This window comes from Cervus elaphus, chromosome 16, assembly GCF_910594005.1.
Source record: "Cervus elaphus chromosome 16, mCerEla1.1, whole genome shotgun sequence".
In the NCBI taxonomy this organism is placed as follows: domain Eukaryota; kingdom Metazoa; phylum Chordata; class Mammalia; order Artiodactyla; family Cervidae; genus Cervus; species Cervus elaphus.
The window spans coordinates 19,652,854-19,672,276 of NC_057830.1; the positions used below are offsets into that span (position 1 = coordinate 19,652,854).

The following is a 19,423-nucleotide window of genomic DNA, read 5'->3' on the forward strand; positions in this document are numbered from 1 at the left end:
GAATTTTCCACAGTTTGTTGTGACTGACTATGACTTTGGCATAGTCAATAAAGCAGGAGTAGATGTTTTTCGAGAACTCTTGCTTTTTTGATGATCCAACGGATGTTGGCAGTTTGATCTCTGGTTCCTCTGCCTTTTCTAAATCCAGTTTGACTATCTAGAAGTTCACGGTTCACATACTGTTGAAACCTGGCTTGGACAATTGTGAGCATTACCTTGCTAGCATGTGAGATAAGTGCAACTGTGCGATAGTTTGAGCATTCTTTGGCATTGCCTTTCTTTGGGACTGGAATGAAAGCTGACCTTTTCCAGTCCTGTGGCCACTGCTAAGTTTTCCAAATTTGCTGGCATATTGAGTGTAGCACTTTAGTATTCTTGCCTTGAGAAGCCCATGAACAGTATGGAAAGCCAAAAAGATAGGACACTGAAAGATGAACTCCCAAGGTTGGTAGGGGCCCAAAATGCTATTGGAGATGATTGGAGAAACAACTCCAGAAAGAATGACGAGATGGAACCAAAGCAAAAACAACAAATAGTTGTGAATGTGACTGGTGATGGAAGTAAAGTTGGATGCTCTAAAGAGCAGTGCTGTATAGGAACCTGGAATTCTAGGCTAATGTTAGGTTAAATGTCAGATTTACCATGAATCAAGGGAAATTGGAAGTGGTCAAACAGGAGATGGCAAGAGTGAACATTGATATTTTAGGAATCAGCTAACTAAAAATGGGAATGTGTGAATTTAACTCAGATGACCGTTATATCTATTACTGTCAGCAAGAATCCCTTAGAAGAAATGGAGTAGCCATCATAATCAACAAAATGGTCTGAAGCGCAGTACTTGGATGCAATCTCAAAAATGACATAATGATCTCTGTTCATTTCCAAGGCAAACCTTTCAGTATCAGAGTAATCCAAGTCTATGCCCCAACCAGTAATACTGAAGAAGCTGAAGTTGAACGGTTCTGTGAAGACCTACAAGACCTTCTAGAACTAACACCCCAAAAAGATGTCCTTTTCATTATAGGGGACTGGAATGCTAAAGTAGGAAGTCAAGAAACACCTGGAGTAACAGGCAAATTTGGCCTTGGAGAACAGAATGAAGCAGGATAAAGGCTAATAGAGTTTTGCCAAGAGAACACACTGTTCGTAGCAAACACCCTCTTCCAACAACAAAAGAGAAAACTCTATACATGGACATCACCAGATGGTCAATACCTAAATCAGATGGACTATGTTCATTGCAGCCAAACATGGAGACGCTCTATTCAGTTAGCAAAAACAAGACAGGGAGCTGACTGTGGCTCAGATCATGAACTCCTCATTGCCAAATTCATACTTAAATTGAAGAAAGTAGGGAAAACCACTAGACCATTCAGGTATGACCTAAATCAAGTCCCTTATGAATATACATTGGAAGTGAGAAATAGATTCAAGGAGTTAGATCTGATAGACAGAGTGCCTGAAGGACTATGGATAGAGCTTTGTGACACTGTACAGGAGACAGGGATCAAGACCATCCCCCCAAAATATATAAATGCAGAAAATCAAAATGGCTGTCTAAGGAGGAATTCCAAATAGCTGTGAAAAGAAGAGAAGCTAAAGGCAAAGGAGAAAAGGAAAGATATACCCATTTGAATGCAGAGTTCCAAAGGATAGCAAGGAGATATATGAAAACCTTCCTCAATGATCAATGCTAAGAAATAGAGGGAAAAAATAGAATGGGAAAGTCTAGAAATGTCTTCAAGAAAAGTAGAGATACAAAGGGAAATTTTCATGCAAATCTGGGTTCAATAAAGGACAGAAATTGTATGGACCTAACAGAAGCAGATTGGATTAGATCCCACCTTAATACCCTTATTTTAACTTACATCTGTAAAGGCCTTATGTACAAACACAGTAGCATTTTGAATTACTGGGAGTTATGGTGTCAACTTAAGGATTTAAGGGGTACACAGTTCAGCTTATAATGGTGGGGGGAGGGAAAGAGGATGGCAAAAAAACACTTCATGAATGCACTCAGGAAAGGAAAAGTCCACTTTGAAATCTAGACTAAAAAGTGTCAACACTAAATCATTGGGACCTCTTGATGATCCAACTCCTAAAAGCATTGGTAAATATATGTTTTGTGAGATAATGCAGAAATACCAAGTGGGAAAAGAAAGAAGTGGCTAACCTAGCCTCCACAGCAAAATTTGAGAGATATTGAGGAAGAAAAATACAACTCTAAAGAAACAATCAAATTTCAATTATTAAATGAATCTGAGCAGTATATTAAATGAATCTGAGCAGTATATTAAATGAAATCAGGGTTGTTTTGTGATTTAAATGGCCACAGAAAAATTTGTTTCTCGAAATTATGGGGCCTTGCTGAGTTTTTAATCTAGGAATCAGGGAAGACCAAGAGCCACAGAGCAGATTTTAAAATGGATTGGGATTAAGAGGTTGATAAACAAGACACACACTGGAGAAGAATATTTGCAAAACATATATCTGCTAAAAGATTGATATACAAAATTCACAAGTAACTTTTACAACTCAATAATAGGGAAAAAAGCCCAATTAAAATTTGAGGAAAAGGAAAATGATATGATCATCTATAGACAAAAATGAAAAGTATTCACAAACCAACTTTTGGAACTAGTAAACAGTTATAGCAAGACTGCAGGATGTACAGTTCATATACACAATTAATATAACCATCTCCTCAGTGTTGTCAAAGAAGAACGGAGCTGGAGGAATCACACTCCCTGACTTTATACTACAAAGCTACAGTAATTAAAACAGTATAGTACAGGCACAAAAGCAGACACAAAAATCAATGGAACAGAATAGAATGCCCAGAAATAAGCCAGTGCACTTACGGTCAATTAAGTTTCAACAAAGGAGTCAAGAATATAAAGACAGAAGAGAAAAGATAGTCTGTTCAAGTGGTTCCAGGAAAACTGGACAACTACTTGTAAAAGAGTGAAATTAGAACAATATGACGGAGAAGGCAATGGCACCCCACTCCAGTACTTTTGCCTGGAAAATCCCATGGACGGAGGAGTCTGGTAGGCTGCAGTCCATGGGGTCACTGAGTCAGGTACGACTGAGCAACTTCACATTCACTTTTCACTTTCATGCATTGGAGAAGGAAATGGCAACCCACTCCAGTGTTCCTGCCTGGAGAATCCCAGGGATGAGGGATCCTGGTGGGCTGCCGTCTATGGATCGCACAGAGTTGGACCTGACTGAAGCGACTTAGCAACAGCAGCAGCAGAACAATGTGAAACATCATATATGGAAATAAACTTCAAATGGATTAAAGACCTATATGTAAGACCAGATACTGTAAAACTCCTAGAGGAATAGAACACTTTTTAAAATAGTTTGGTAGAACACTTTTTAAAATATATCACAGTAATACTTTTTTGGATTCATCTCCCAGAGTAAACAAAATAAAAGTAAAAATAAAGAAGTGGAGCCTAATTAAACTTAAAAGCATTTGCACTGAAAAGGAAACAATAAGCAAAAGGAAAAGACGATCTGTGGAATGGGAGAAAATATTCACAATGGAAGTGATCGTCAAGACCTTTAATTCCAAAATATATAATCAGATTAATATCAAATACAAACCAATCAGAAACTGGGCAGAAGACCTAAATAGACAGTTTGCAAAAGAAAACACAGATGGCCAACAGGCACATGAAAAGATGCTCAACATCACAAATTATTGGAGAGATGCAAATCAAAACTACAATGAGGTATCATCTCAAACCAGTCAAAATGGCACTCATCAAAAAAAAAAAAAATCTGTAAATAAAAAATGCTTGAGAGGTTTTGGAGAAAATGAAACCCTCCTACTCTTTTGGTGGCAATGTGAATTAGTGCAACTAATATGGAGAACAGTATGGAGGTTTCTTAAAAACTTAAAATTACTAAGTTACAACATGATCCAGTAATCCAACTCCTGGGAATATCCTAAGAAAACTCTAATTTGAAAAGATACATGAACCCCAGTGTTTATATCAGCATTATTTATAGTAGCCAAGACATGGAAGCAACCTAAATGTACATCAACAGAGGAATAAAGAAAATGCATATAATGAAATATTACTTGGCCATAAAAAGAATGAAACAATGCCATTTTCAGCAACATGGGTGGACTTAGAAATTATCATACAAAGTACTAAATCAAAAAAAGGAAGACAAATACCACATGATATAACTTATATATGTAATCTAAAAAATGACATAAATGAACTTGTTTGCAAAACAAAAACAGACTCACAGACATAGACAGCAAACTTATGGTTACCAAAGGGGAAAATGAGGGAGAGACCAACTAGGAGTTTCAGATTAGCAGATAAACAATAAGGATATACTGTATAGCACAGGGAACTATATTCAATATCTTATACTATAAATGGAAAAGAAAATGTTTTAAAAATTTTGCAGTAAAAAAGAAAATGTGGGTCAAAAACCTTAACAGATATCTCACCTAAGATGATATACAGGTGGCAAACAAGTATATGATCACATGCCCCAACTCATATGTCATCAAGGAGATACAAATTAAAGCAACAGTATGATTCAACTATACACCTATTAGAATGGCCAAAATCAAGAATACTGACAGACAAAATGCTGGCAATGTTGTGAAGCAACTTCATTGCTAGAGGTTATGCAAATGGACAGCTACTTTTCTGAATAGAATTTGACAGTTTCTTATACAACTAAACATACATTTATCATAAGATTCAGTAATCATACTTCTTGGTATTTATCCAAATTAGTTGAAACCCATGTCCATACAGAAGCCTGCACTTGAATGTTTATATCAACTTTATTCATAAATGCTGAAACCTGAAAGCTACCAAGTTGCTTTTCAATAGGTAAATGGATAAAAAAGTGTTGTACATCCATACAGTGGAATATTATTCAGCACTAAAAAGAAATGAGTTATCAAACCATTGAAAAGACATGGAGGAAACATATATAGGCTGATAGGTGAAAGAAGTAAATCTGAAAATGCCTCATATTGGATGGTTCCAACTATATGATATTCAGAAAAGTCAAAACTATGGAGACAGTAAAAAGATCAGTGGTGAGTTGCTAGGGGTTTGGGGGTAAGGAGAGCAGGATGGATGAACCAGTGGAGTGCAGGTGATTTTTAGGGCTATAAAGCTATTCTGAATAATACTATAATTGTGGATACATGGCATTATTATACATGGATTCATTACATTTGCCCAAACTCAATTATACAGCACAAAGAGTAAATACTACCTTAAACTACAAACTTTTGTTAATAATGATGTATCAATGTTAGCTTCCAACAAATGCAACAAACTAAGTGTAAAATGTTAACAACCAAGGAAATAGGAGAGGTGGGGGCAGAGATATGGACATATTCTGTATGTTCCACTCAATTTTTCACTAAACCTAAAACTAATAAAAAAAAAAGTAAATAAAGTGTACTAACTTTTTGAAAGGGACAAGTAAAAATGGGGTGGAAGTAGGGGAGACAAAACCCTTTCATTGTTTAACATTTACTTTTGGTGTTTTCTTGTAGGTGGGGTAGAGAAGATCAACCTGACTCTCCCAGGAAGCATAACAAACAGGCAATGATCTTGGGGAATTATCAGATTTCTGATGTTACTAAGAAGTGGAAAATTTTTCTCAAGATTGTGAAAATTTATTAAAAAAATGGGATATTTTGGAACAAACAATTTAAAATGATGGAGGAGTATTGACCATGTGACAAAAAGGGACAGGAGGAAGAACTGCAGAAAAATAAATGAATGGTAAGGACTTCCCTGGTAGTCAAGTAGCTAAGACCCATGCATGGGGCTAGGGTTCAATCCCTGGTCAGGGAACCTAGATCCCACATGCCACAACTAAGAGTTCACATGCCTTAACTAAAGACCCTTCATGCCACAGTGCAGATCCTATACGCTGCAACTAAGACCCAGAGCAGCCAAATAAATAAATAATTTTGGAAAAAATAAATGAATGGCAGCCATAACCAGAATCTTGCATTTTGGCTTTAGCTTCTCAACAATAGATGGCTGTTTCATGCCCAGAAGGCCATGACCCTATGTTATATCAGAAATATGGAGAGAAAACTACTGCCATTTCTTGCACAAGCAGTACCATGGTCTAGACAGCAGTTTGAAACTCCTCTTAGGATGCCAGCAGAAAAGGGAGTTATCGGGTCTTTGAAGTGTCTGCTTTCCATTTGGCAAGGGATGTGGGGATAGAGTCAGATGTGGTTATGATTGTTCAAGTGGGGGTGTCAAGGATCCACATGGGTTATTGAATGAGATTTAGATACAGAGGCATGAGTTACGAATCATAGAGTTGTAGACCAAGGGATTCCACTTGAAAAAATAGTACCATACAACCGTTTTCTGGTCTGAAGAGGCTGCAAACTCAGAAAAGTTGGTGGACAGGCAATAACCTCAGGATTTTACACATCCTGAAGTTTGAAAAAAATTTTAACTTCTCTTTACAATCTCTTTTAACCAGTCATAGATTATTCAAGTTTGAAGGAAAGTTAAAGGTTATTTAGTCCAAATCCTCCAATTTAAAGTATGCAAATAAGCCAAGAGACGTTAAACGAGTTACCTAAACTCATAAATCTATTTAATAGAGAATATGACTCTAGGATTCTAAAAGCTAATTAGATCTTCAGGCTCTTTCAAAATATGTGTCGCTTTAGTGGATGAGTAAGATTTTTGTTATGAAATGTGATTTTAATTTATCAAATATTTTATTGCATAGATGTCAAACATATATATTTATACAATATATAAATCAGTCTGTGAATCAATGTTATATATACAATATGCTTAATTAAAAGTACCAAGCATGACTTCTGCACTAAGGATACTTCTTTTATGTCAATCTGTTTTCCTCAATATGTATTTCCAAATTTCTTTCTCATTATTTTATAATTCTATTAAAAGAATAACCAACCTTCCCTTATCACCTTTAACATTTTCAGTTGAGTTGCCTAAGTATTTTGGTTACACAGAGTCTTCATGTTGCTAATACAAAAGAGCCTCTCATGCTGTGTGATGTATGTGATGATTACTGTCAGTTTTGTCTCTGAGCTGCATTTTTTTGAAGGAGGTTTAAGAGGTTTGTTTGACAATTTAACTGTACTGGAATATGAACACAGGTTGTATAATGTTTGAGGACGGGGCAGACTGACAGAGTAATGAGTAAACCATTTACTTTCCAAAAATAAGCAGTGTAATTTTGGTAAATAATTATGCAGGCTGTGAGCCTTTGGAATGCATAGCCCACATATACACACACACACATATTAAAGTAATTGCATTCAAAGTCTAAAGTTAAATATATATGAAATAACGTTAGCTTTAAGGTGGATTAATTACAATATAATAAGCAGAAGAAATGATATACAAACTCACTGACATTTGCAAAAATGAGACCACATCTACTGTGATCACTTCTGTAAGGAAAAATTTGGAAAGATTACCAAAATAATTAAAAGAACTGGGGTCATTTCCTTCCTTCTTAAAATTACTATCTTAATAGAGAATGTAGTAGCTCTTTAAAATATTTGAAAGATCTTCAAATAAAGAAAACAGAAGACGTATATATTAGAGTACAAAATCTAAAAGTAAAACTAATGGGTGGAAGTCACAAGTTATAGCCAGTACAACATTTACACAATTGTTATTTAACGATGGAGATTTCTTATGAGGATATCACCTTTAGGATTTTATAGTGAAGAGTTATACATGAGTCAATAATATGTGCAGTTTTCATATGTACAGATGAACACACTTAAACTTACTCTTAGGTCCCTTTGCAATTCTTTAATAAATAATTTGTTTCTTCAGTCATGTTTTGAAGTTTCTGAGTATCATGTTGTTACAAATGGAGCACCTTTATAGTGTATTTACAAATGGAGGTACCTTTCACTTTCAGAATATCCCAGGTTATGTAATAAATTGTGCTGCCATTCTAATAACACTTTGTATCTCTAGAGTTGACCTGTTTCTACCTCACTTGAAATAGCGAAATAGTGCGTTAGACATGTATGTGGCCATACGTGTGCATGTGTGTCTGTGAGTGTGTGGTTTGCTAAACTACAGCAAGGGATGAAAAACAACCAGAGTATAGCAATCTTTTATAGATTTCCTCATTTCAAGAAATATAATAAACCTGAAATAGAAAGTAGATAACTATTTGCTGAATCTGGATTGCAAGTAGGATCAACTTGAGTAATTACAATAAAAGCCTATTAATCTTTCTATAAAATATGCCCTTAATGGAATTCATGAATACTTTTTCACAAAAAGTAGATTAAATTAACATTCATGTGCTGGTCAAGTATGTACAACACTCAGTACTATTATGCCTATTAAATGTTGCCCAATCAAGAAATAGTAATTTTTGTTCTCTAAATTTTGGTACCCAAGTGTTAGGTGATTTAAAATAAAATGTTTAATTGGTTTTTCCTTTAGATGTATGACTTTAACCAATAGAAGGATAAATATACAAGTTGAAAATAACATAATCTATTGAATAGACTCAACTTTATAAAATACACCAGACCAATAATCTAAGTATTTGTACATAAATGTTAATTTTAAAAATAAAATATGTATGTATGCTTAACATATCTTCCACATATATAAAATATAATTTTATTAAAGCCTATTGCATACATACTTTACTATACACATATGTATTTCTCATCAGCATTTCACATATTATTGCTATAGCTTGTAATAGTGGAGACTAACATCTACTGAGCATTTATTAAGCGCAGAGTACTCTCCTAAACCCATTTATTTTATCATCTAATCATCCTAATGACCATATGATTGTGAGACACTGCTATATTTATGATCTCAGGATTAGGAAACTGAGTCATTCTTCAAAATTATACCACTGTGAAGCAGTAGGGCCAGGAATCAAATCTAAGCAATTTATTCACACTAACCTCCCTTCAAGAATCATACACATGAAACTGAAATTCATACACTTATCTTTTAGTTATAAAACTAACTCCTAATTCTAACTCCTACTTTTCCCATAATATCTGAAGAAGAATTATTTTCCCTGTCTTTCTCTCCACCCTCCTCCTGATTCCATATCTTCTGATCAAACCTGTTTGCTGTGCAATTTGCAGTTTACATAAAATTTTATCATCCACATTCATTTGCTCTTTGTATTTTTTTTTATTAATATTTTAGAGCCACTTGTCTTTCAAAATATTAGACTGCAGGCAGTCTGGGTCATTTTAATATGTCTGTTCTGTCAATATTCTTTCTGAACCTATTTGGGAAAACATTTACCCCCTTGTAAGAAGAATATAGAGGGGACATCCTTTATGAAAATCCTTGCTAGGATGATCTCAAATTTGAGAAGTATTATTTAAAATATCTTACACTATTTCCCAGAAATAAATTAGCTCCCATGACTTACTGCAACAAACTTTTCAACATTTCATGTGGTTACCATTAGCCTGGACATTAAAACTGAACACAATTTTAGACATTACATATATTTGTGTTTAGGCATATGTGTATGTGAATTATGTAGAAATATTTATTGTATCTATTTAATTATTTATAACAACAAGAATGCTTTTTTATATTAAATGCTTCCTGAAAGTCAAAGTGTTAGTCATTCAGTCATGTCCAACTCTTTGCAACCCCATAGACTGAAGCCTACCAGTCTCCTCTGCCCATGGAATTCTCCAGGCAAGAATACTGGAATGGATTGCCATTCCCTTCTCCAGGGGATCTTCCCAACCCAGGGATCAAACCCGGTTCTCCTGCGTTGCAGGCAGATTCTTTATCATCTGAGCCACCAGGGAAGCCCAAATGCTTCCTGCTGCTGCTATTGCTGCTAAGTCGCTTCAGTCGTGTCCGACTCTGTGCGACCCCATAGACGGCAGCCCACCAGGCTCCTCCATCCCTGGGATTCTCCAGGCAGGAACACTGGAGTGGGTTGCCATTTCCTTCTCCAATGCATGCACGCATGCTAAGTCACTTCAGTCGTGTCCAACTCTGTGCGACCCTATGGACAGCAGCCCACCAGGCTCCTCTGTCCACAGGATGCACTAGGCAAGAATACTGGAGTGGGTTACCACTTCCTTCTCCAAATGCTTCCTAGAATCATAAAGTTACTTAGGACTCAATATGTGAGATGAGAAGAAGCTGGAAATAAAGTTGAAATAAAAAATTGATGATTTTCTGACTAAATAATTGAATTGACATCTTTTCTTGCCCAAGCATTTAAACATAAGCTTTTATTATCTATTTAGTAAAAATGTTATTTGTATTAACATTTTTAAATATCAATGTAATTTCAAAGGTTATCTAACTGGACTTCATAAACAGTAGGGATCCCAGATTTATCTTTTTGATTCTTAACTATTTAGTAAGAATTCTATTGTCTCACTCCCCTGCAAACTTGTCATTTTTCCCAAATAGGCTTTCTATGGTTCATTAACTCTGAATACAGAATTGCATCAGAAGGGCCTAGAAGGGAATGAGGCATTTACCCAGAGGACCTATAATGGAATCTTTAACAGCTAGAGATCCTCCTATTCATGTATTTGAAGCCATCTCTTAATTTTATATTTACTTTAAAAACTAAGTCAATGATGTAAGAAAAAATAACATTAAAGTTTTGTCTTATGCCAACTTAGCACTAAATTAGAGAAAATTCATATGAACTTCAGTACCTGCTAACAAATGTATAAAGTTTGTCAAGAAATGGAGTTTTTTTTCTGATGGAAAATATAGAGAAAAAAATAGTTACCTTTTTTTAAAATGACTGTCACTTATGTCATTACCGCAAAAATATATTCTAGTTTTGAATCTGATTTTAAATAAATATTTGAAACACTATCCACCATAATAAAATCATCCACCTTCAACCTGTTCTCTTCCTGCAGACACAAATAATACAAGTTCTCTTCAATAAAAGGATATCGATTTCAAATTTCAGCTTCCACATATAGAGTTTGGGGAATTCCCTGGCAGTCCAGTGGTTAGGATTCTACAATTCCATGGCCAAGGGTCCAGGTTCTATCCCTGGTTGGGAACTGGGATCCCATATCTGTGCTGTTTGACCAAGGAGGAAAAGAAAAATAAAAGAGTTTGGAAGTTGCCACTCCTGTACTTAAAGCAAGAAAAATATCAGCCACCTGAAAATCAATGACTTTTCAAAGATCCATCAGAGAATTGAGGTTGCAAGGCAAACTACCACTTTCAAGAGTGGAGAGAAAGGCGCATTGCCTAACACTGAAGAGATCTGATTACCTAAACTGATAGAAACACTTAAATAGCAGTTTTGAAGAATTGCTAGATGTTTACTGTGAACTGTCAGGGGGAAGAGAAGAATAATCATTATGAAATATACTCAAGAGACTTTTCTACAGGAAAGGCCTACACTCAAAGGGAAAAGACTTTACCAGCGTCTTTCACAGTTGGAGAAAGGAAATTTCTCCAACTCCAGCCACCTCTAGGGTTTCTATATCACACAAGAGGAAAAAAATAGTCAACAGGGGTCAAGGGTCCAAGAAAATAGATTGGGAACATTGCAATCAGGAAAAGAAAGAAGAGGAAGGGAGAATGCTAAACCAATGAGTAACACGTATAAGGGTATTAGTACGGAGACCCAGGCTTACTAAAAGACTGAGATCCAACCCGAAGATTACAGAATACTCCCTCTTCACTTCACCCAACCACACACCAAAAGAGACCCAGTAAAACGGCAAATTACAGTTGAACAAGCTGCAAGACACTGTCTCTGAGGAGTACTTATGGAAGCCCAAAGTGATGAGGAGGCAGCAAAAAGCACACAAGATGATTTTAAAGACTAACCTCTACTTACAATAAAAACAACTCAATTCTTAGCCAGAACAATGTAAGTACTCACTCTAAATATCTATTTTCTTCAGTTAATATTCACCCTTCCCCCATAAAAACCATATCTAGCTTTCAAAAAAATTATAAAGCATGCCAAGGGCAATAAAAAGCAACATAGCTTTAGAAAACAAAGTAGTCATCAAAACCAGACTGAGATGTGAAAAGTATGTTAGAATGATCAGGCAGGGAATATATAATGACCATGATATGATCAATATGTTAAGGTTTCTAATGGAAAAAGTACACAACATGTGAGACAGATGACTAAAGTATGTAAACTGTCTCAAAAAGCAGTAAAATGAAATGCTAGAAATAAAAAACTACTATAACAAAAGTGAAGAATGCCTTCTACAGGTTCATCAATGGATTCAAAAAGGCTGAGAAAGGATCAGTGGTCTTGGAGGTAGGGCAACAGAGAATACCTAGTCTGAAATCCAAAAAGAAAAAAAGAATGAAAACCCAAAACTAACTTCCAAGGATGATGGGACAATATAAAAAAAGAACATAATGTGTAAATGGAATACAAAAAAGAGAAAATAGAGCAGAAGAAATATATGAAGTAATAATGGCAAAGAGCTTTTCAAAATTAAGTATGACAATCAAGCAACAGATTCAGGAAGCCCAGAGAACACCAAGATACATAGCAAATAAGCCACACCTAGGTATATCATATTGAAACTGCAGGAAAAAAAAAACAACTTTCAAAGAAGGTACATGGTAAACTTTGATCTATATAAAGAAATAAAAAAGTGAAAAGGAAAGGGATGACAGTAAAATAAAACATTTTGTTATTACTTGATGTGAAAGCTGTGTTTCTTTAAAAACAATAGTACAAATATATTAGGTGATTACAACATATGTTTATATGTCTGTTATTTTTGGAAATAACAAATGTCATAAGAAATAGAGAAGGAATCATATTAATCTAACAAAATATATACAGGGCCTGTATGTGGAAAACTATAAAACAATGATGAAAGAACTCAAACAGTATCTAAGCAAATGGAGATATATTCTATGTTTCTAGATTATAACACTTGATATTGGTAAGATCCCAATTCTGACCAAATTGATCTATAGATTCAATGCAAGCCAATTAAAATCTCAGGAAACCATTTTGTAGATACTCACAAACTGATTCAACAGTTTTTATGGAAAGATAAAAGACCTAGAATAATCAGTATAAACTAAAGAAGAACAAAATTAAAAGACTCACACAGTTCAATTTCAATACTTAGCATAAAGCTATAGCAAATAATAAAGTATGGTGAAATAACAGACATAGAAGAGTAAAACAGAATAAAGATCCCAGAGTTGGACCCATACAACCATATTCAATTGATTGATTTTTAACAGAGGCATAAAGGGCAAGAGAAAGAACAGTCTTTTCAATAACTGGTGCTGGAACTACTGGACATCCATATGCTAAAGAAAAGAAAAAAAGAATCCAGAAATAGACTTCACACACTACATAAAAGTTTACTAAAACTGGACCATTATAGTATGTGAAAGGATAAGCTTAGAAAAACAAAGTATACGAGACAATCTTAGATACAATAGTGAAAACATGACCCATGAAAGAAAAAGAAGTTGGAGTTTATTAATATGAAAAACTCCTCTGTCAAAGACATTCTTAAAATTTTAGTAAACAGGTCATAAACCGGGAGAAAATATTTCCAAAATACATAACTGATAAGAGAAACATATCTAACATACACAAAGAACTTGTAAAATACAAGAAAAAACTAAAAGCGGGCAAAATATTTTAAACAGCATTTAATCAAGAATATATACAAATGGAAAATAAACATGAAAACACACTCAACATCATTTGCCATTAATGCAAACTAAAAATTGCAATAAGTTATTCTAATGCCTGGAAATCTAAAATCTTACAACACAAATTGCTGGTGAAATACAGAACAACAGGGACTCATTCATCCCTGGGAGCAATATGAAAAGGTATGGCCACTTTGGAATACAGTTTGGTAGTTTTTGACAAAGCTAAACACAGCCTACTAGATCTTAGGTATTTCCAACAGATTTAAAAACACATGCATGCAAAGGTTTCTAGCAGTTCTATTCATAATCACTAAAAATGATGAATCAATCATGATGTCTTTCAATAAACTGAATAGATATGCAAATTTAGGGACATCCATAAAATGGAATACTGTTCAATAATAAAAAACAACAAATTATCAAACCAAACTAAGCCATGAATGCATCTTAAATATAGTTTGCATGTGAAAGTAGCCAAACTAACAGTGTTATATATACAGTATCATTTATTTGAAATTTTGTAAAGACAAAATTGCAGAAACTGTTGGGTTGGCCAAAGAAGTTCATTCAGGTTTTTCCATATTACATATGGAATATTCTCTATATTATATATTCCATATTACAGGAAAACCTGAATGAACTTCTTTGGCCAACTCAATATATACACATCAGTGCTTACCAGGGATTTGGGAGGACAGTGAGAGGGCTCACTAGATGAGTCACAGGGAATCTTTTAGGGTACTGAAACTCTTCTGTTTGATACTGGAGTGCTAGATACATGACACTATGCATTTGTCAAAAACCTTAGATCTTTGGGCTTCCCTGGTGGCTCAGACTATAAAGAATCTGCCTGCAATTCTGGAGACTCAGGTTGAATCGCTGACTTGGGAAGATCCCCTGGAGAAGTGAATGGCAACCTACTGCAGTATTCTTGCCTGGAGAACCCCATGGACAGCAGAGCCTGGTGGGCTACAGTCCATGGGGTCGCCAAATCCACGGGGACACCACTGAGCCACTAACACTTAGATCTTTACCTGACAAAGAGTGAACCTCACTGTATGCAAATTAAGAAAAGATCATTTGGGGAGTCCAGGAGTCCCAGGATAGAGTGGTAACTGTGATAAAATAATCTTACTGTGTTAAACATGTGTAAAATGGCACCACTAAAGAGGAAAGGGGGAAAATATAGCAACAAACTTTAGGAAGAGGGGATTACAAAGCTAAAGGCAACAGAGTTGCACAAAATGACTGCTGGCTGTATTAATTGACAAAGTTTTTCCTTACAAGGGTAGAGGTTAACGATTCTAAAACCATAATATACCTATACTCATTTCAGTTCAGTCACTCAGTCGTGTCCGACTCTTTGCAACCCCGTGGACTGCAGCACGCCAGGCCTCCCTGTCCATCACCAACTCCGGGAGTTTACTCAAACTCATGTCCTTTGAGTCGGTGATGCCATCCAGCCATCTCATTCTCTGCATCCCCTTCTCTTCCTGCCTTCAATCTTTCCCAGCATCAGGGTCTTTTTAATTAAGCAATTAATTAAATGACTGATGGACAGCTGAAAGCAGGTTTCTAACTGTTGGAATAGATAACATTTAGTAAGGGGAGAGGGTTAGAAAACACATATGCTAATGGCTTAGAGTTGGAAACATCAGCGTAAACTCATGTCTAGCTTAAACTAGACACAAATGGATATGTTATAACATATGTTATATGTTATAGTTTGTGCCTAAGCATGGATTAGTATACACATATATATCCCGATGCTCTGTCAGCTGAGAAGACCTATAAGCAATGACACCCTAGTAATAAAGATTATACCTGAAACTCATATCTTATTACCTAATAGCATTCTCCAATTTAAAGGAAAAAAAAAAAAAAAGGAGTCTTATATAAAATGTTCCTGGAGCACCAGAAAAGAATTACTCTAAAACAAAGTAAAATAAAAAAGCACAATGACTGGAGTATGTAAATAAGACATAGGAGTCAACTGAAAGAGTCCCCAGTGATAAAATCTGGAATAATTTGAGCAAAAAATTAATAGAGTATCACATTATAATCAAAAGTATAAATATTCATAAGTTTATACCAATATAAATATTACTGAATAAACTCTTGGAGAACAAAACTCCCATGGAGAACAATGCCAAAGTATTTACATTTTTTGCCCACAAGGAGGTGAAACCTAACTTTCCACTTCTTAAGTGTGGGTTGCACATAGTTACGGTGAAGGCAATGGCAACTCCCTCCAGTACCCTTGCCTGGAAAATCCCATGGATGGAGGAGCTTAGAAGACTGCAGTCCATGGGGTCGCTACCATATGATATTCCTTATATATGTAGAATTTTAAAAAATAATACAAATGAACTTATTTACAAAACAGTAACAGACTCACAGACTTAGGAAATAAATTTATGGTTACCAAAGCACAGATATATTAGGAGTTTTGAATTAACATATACACACTACTATATATAAAATAGATAATCAACTGAATAGCACAGAGAACTCTACTTAATATTCTGTAATAACCCAAATGGGAAAAGAATTTGAGAAAGAATAGACATATGTATAACTGAACCACTCTGCTGTACACTTGGAACTAAAACAACATTATAAATCAAGTACACTCGAATACAAAATAAAAATTTTTTAAACATTTTAAGCCTAAATAATAATAAATCTGAAGCATTGTTTCCACTAAAAGGGCATACCGCCCTCTGTTATTCCTTTGTTAACTTCTGTATGACAGAATAACACTGAACAATTGTATATTTGCATAAGAAGCTTCTTTGAATAAGTGATTCTTATATATTTGGAACTGTTGAGGTCTTTGGAATAACATTTTTCACCATTATTCAAATGAATTAATTTCCATAAATAAAGAATCTGTTTGTTTAGAAATTTTAAAGCCAAATAGTATCAACACCAATATTATAGCTTTTAGGATTTCCAAAATATTCTAGAGTAACAGAATTTTATAATTTTTTAGAAACCCTGTTATTTCAAATCAATTAGGTAATGCTTAATCTAGTAGAAAGAGAAGGTAGAGAAACTGTGATTCTTTTCCCTTTCCTAATCTGAGACCTGGAATCTTCATAACTGCTGTTTCATTTTGGCAGATGATTTAACAATGCAGATATTCTTTCCTAAATATATCACAAGGAGTAGATAACAATCTTTTGGTAAACAGGTTATTAAAGTGATACTTGCATATGTATAAGCACAGATCAACAAAAAACTCCATTGTTTAAGAAACTATAGCTCTAATACTTTGGCCACCTGGTGCGAAGAGCTAACTCACTGGGAAAGACCTTGATGCTGGGAAAGATTGAGGGCAGGAGCAGAAGTGGGTGACAGAGGATGAGATGGCTAAAAAGCATCACTGACCTAACATGCATGAATTGAGCAAACTCCAGGATGTAATGGAGGACAGAGGAGTCTGGCCTGTTGCAGTCCATGGGATCGCAAACGAGTCAGACATGATTTAGTGACTGAACCTCAACAGTTAACGTTTGTCTCACACACTGATCATTCATCTGATGATCTGAAGCTTGGAAACAAATTTGGCTTCTTTTCCACTCTCAGTATGAGACACTGAATTTAACCAGAAAAGAATGTGGAGTTGCAAGTACTCTGAGTTTCCAAGGTATTTGTATGGTAAGAGATGAAGTAACGATGTATTGATATAATTTCATTTTGATGTGAAACAGATGCATGTATATTAATCTAAATATTATCCCATAATTAAATCCTTAATATTGCAGATAATAATTGTTGTATGTACAATATGTATGTATGTATGTACAATATAAGGAACAAAATAATTTGTTTTAAAGAGGTTTAACCTTTTGTAATTCCATGATCATGAAAATAGCTTTTTTATGCAAGCAGATTCTGAATGATGTCATGGCCTGTAATGGTATTTCACCTTTATTCAGCTCTTTAACCCTGTCACTGTTTCTGTAATTTCTAGATGAGGAAAACCATTGCATATTCCAAGCAGGTCTGCTCACCGACATGATATTAATGAATAGTGGCACCACATCAGGTTTGGAGGAGGATCAGCCACAAGGAAGTTATTTATGTAACTTATTATTCCAGGCTGCAAACCAAGAAGCAATGGCTCTTAAACAGCCAGAGCCAAGAATTAGTAGAGCAAGGAATGTCTTATTCCTGACAAATCAATATAGTGAGGCTTTTCACTTCATTCCACTGGAGTAATTAAAACATTTGTATCCAAGGGGATCCACAGGACATGATGCATAACCAGTTTTAGCCACCACCCACAACCATCTCTAAACAGAACTATAGCGAAGCATTTCCAGAAATCACAGCCAAAAGGGACAAGTAAAACATAAAGCAGTGTTCTTCATTAATTCATGCAGAGGAGATCTATAGTGATAGCATATGTTTTGGTGGTATATTTTCTAATTGAAATAAAGTAGTACATAAAGTCTTCATAGGAGCAAGCGACCTAAGGTTTTAGCATATGCTCATGGAGAATTGTTGTAGGTATTACAACATTACAGCTTATGAGGCCCACGATTGACTTAATGGGTTAAATAAGTCTCTCTTGCTGTAATTACCAAAAGCAATAATGCATGTAATTAAAAAAAATAAAATAATAAAGATACTTTTTAAATGAAAAGATCTTCTGCTCCATTCTAGTCAACAAAAATCACTCTCCTTACATGGAAAACATTAATTATTAGTGCATGTTTACTGTTTTCCACTATTTATTTTGATTTCCCTAAATCAAATATGTATGCAGCTCTTTACTGAGTTGGTGATTTTATAAATTTCTTATTGGTTTCCTACTGGGATAAATAAGAATTTAACTTAATTATATTCCCCTCCACTTTCTTGCCCTTCTCTTTCATGTACTATCTATGCCCAGATGTAAGATTGCTCACTAAAATCTTTCTTAAGAAATGAATCACCTGATAAGAATATATGAGTTCTAACATATGCCATCATAGGCCATTTTGTTCATTACCTTTTCTTGAATAAGATAAAATATAGGAAAATGCAAGAAGACTTTAGTTGTCTGGAATTCTTAAGGAAGCTTGGTGGCATGAGTAACAAAAAAGGCAAAGAAATATAAAAAAGAATGAGCAATTCTCATTGTATATGACATCACAATAAATGTTAAATGTCTTTATAAACATGTCTTTGGAACTTGTTTTTCAAAGCAATGGAAAAATGTTACTTTTTGTTATGAAGAAAACATTGCTTTAGAATTACAAAATCTAGAAGAGATTATAATATTTATATCAGTGGTACTGAGAACTTGGACTAACTTTTCCACTGAGAAGATTACATATGAATTTAAAAGGTGCTATATTTTAAGCAGGGAAAACCACAGGGCCATTCAGATATGACCTAAATCAAATTCCTTACTACTATACAGTGGAAGTGACAAATAGATTCAAGGGGTTAGATCTGATAGACAGAGTGCCTGAAGAACTATGGACAGAGGTTTGTGACATTGTACAGTAGGCAGGGATCAAGACCATCCCCATGAAAAAAAAAATGCAGAAAGGCAAAATGGTTACCTGAGGAGGACTTACAAATATCTGTGAAAAGAAGAAAAGCTAAAAGCAAGGGAGAAAAAGAAAAATTTACCCATTTGAATGCACAGTTCCAAAGAATATCAAGGAGAGATAAGAAAGCCTTCCTCAGTGATCACTGCAAAAAAATAGAGTAACACAATAGAATGGGAAAGACTA

At 34.9% G+C, this 19,423-nt stretch overlaps 1 long non-coding RNA gene across 1 annotated transcript; it reads left to right on the forward strand.

The window, feature by feature from the left end:
- The first annotated feature begins 1,301 nt into the window (after positions 1-1,301).
- Positions 1,302-19,154, forward strand: LOC122673033. Its single transcript, XR_006334567.1, has 2 exons — positions 1,302-1,376; positions 19,070-19,154. It is a non-coding gene; the product is annotated as an uncharacterized LOC122673033 (long non-coding RNA).
- The last annotated feature ends 269 nt before the right edge of the window (positions 19,155-19,423 follow it).